Source organism: Rhinopithecus bieti, unplaced genomic scaffold (assembly GCF_001698545.2).
Source record: "Rhinopithecus bieti isolate Rb0 unplaced genomic scaffold, ASM169854v2 scaffold_20703, whole genome shotgun sequence".
Classification (NCBI taxonomy): domain Eukaryota; kingdom Metazoa; phylum Chordata; class Mammalia; order Primates; family Cercopithecidae; genus Rhinopithecus; species Rhinopithecus bieti.
Window position 1 is genome coordinate 1 of NW_016850263.1, and position 1,356 is coordinate 1,356.

Here is a 1,356-nt window from a genome sequence, read left to right on the forward strand (position 1 = left end):
GATCCGCCCGCCTCGGCCTCCCAAAGTTTTAAAGACTGAAGAGAAAAAAAAGAAGAAGAAGAAGAAGGAGAAGGAGAAGGAGAAGGAGAAGGAGAAGGAGAAGGAGAAAGAGAAGGAGAAGACAGAAAAAGAAGAACTCAAGGATACACAAAGTAATTCGACCAAGGCTCAGAAGTTTTTGGAGACGTAAGGGATACAGCAGTTTGGTCAATATTGTCTTAACATGCTTCAAATAAATCAGCTTCTCTCCAAGATAAAATTGGCCAACGCAAAAGAGAAAACTGCAATGTGTCTGGTAAATGAGTTAGCCCGTTTCAATAGAGTCCAACACCAGTATAAACTTCTGATTCATTCAAAGATGTTGTCAGTGCAACTGAGTCTTGGTGAGCGGACATGGGAATCTGAAGGCAGCAGTATAAAGAAGGCTCAACAGCCTGTTGCTAATAAAGCTTTGGCTGAATCTACGCTTCCCAAACCGGTTTAGAAGCCACCCAAAAGTAATGTTAACAATAACCCAGGCAGTGTAACACTCACTGTGGAACTGAATGGGCTTGCTATGAAAAGGGGCAGAACCTGCCATCTACAGGCCATTAGATCCAAAGCCATTCCCAAGTTATAGAGCTAATTACAACTTTCGGGGCATGTACCATCAGAGGTATCGTTGCTCAATGCCTAAGATCTTTTATGTTCAGCTCACTGTAGGAAATAATGAATTTTGGGGGGAAGGAAACACTCGACAAGCTGCTAGACACAATGCTGCAATGAAAGCCCTCCAAGCACTGCAGATTGAACCTATTCCAGAAAGATTGCCTCAGAATGGTGGATCAGGAAAGGATATGGATGATTACAAAGATGCAGATAAGTCTGAGATCAGCTTAGTGTTTGAAATTGCTCTGAAGTGAATATGCCTGTTAGTTTTGAGGTTATTAAAGAAAGTGGACCACCACATATGAAAAGCTTTGCTACTCGACTGTCAGTAGGAAAGTTCTCTACAGAAGGAGAGGAAAATAGCAAAACACTCTCCAAGAAGCATGCTGCAACCACCATATTACAGGAGCTTAAAAAACTTCCACCTCTTCCTGTGGTGGAAAAGCCAAAACTATTTTTTTAAAAACGCCCTAAAACAATAGTAAAGGCCGGACCAGAATATGGCCAAGGATGAACCCTATTAGCTGCCTGGTGCAAATTCAACAGGCCAAAAAGGAAAAGGAGCAAGATTATGTTTTGCTTTCAGAAAGAGAAATGCCGGCCGGGCGCGGTGGTTCAAGCCTGTAATCCCAGCACTTTGGGAGGCCGAGACGGGCGGATCACGAGGTCAGAAGATCGAGACCCTCCTGGCTAACACGGTGAAACCTC

The 1,356-nt window shown here is 43.6% G+C and overlaps 1 pseudogene; it reads left to right on the plus strand.

Moving 5' to 3' along the window:
- Positions 1 to 166: 166 nt before the first annotated feature.
- Positions 167 to 1,275, plus strand: LOC108525214 (double-stranded RNA-binding protein Staufen homolog 2 pseudogene; annotated as a pseudogene).
- Positions 1,276 to 1,356: the final 81 nt, after the last annotated feature.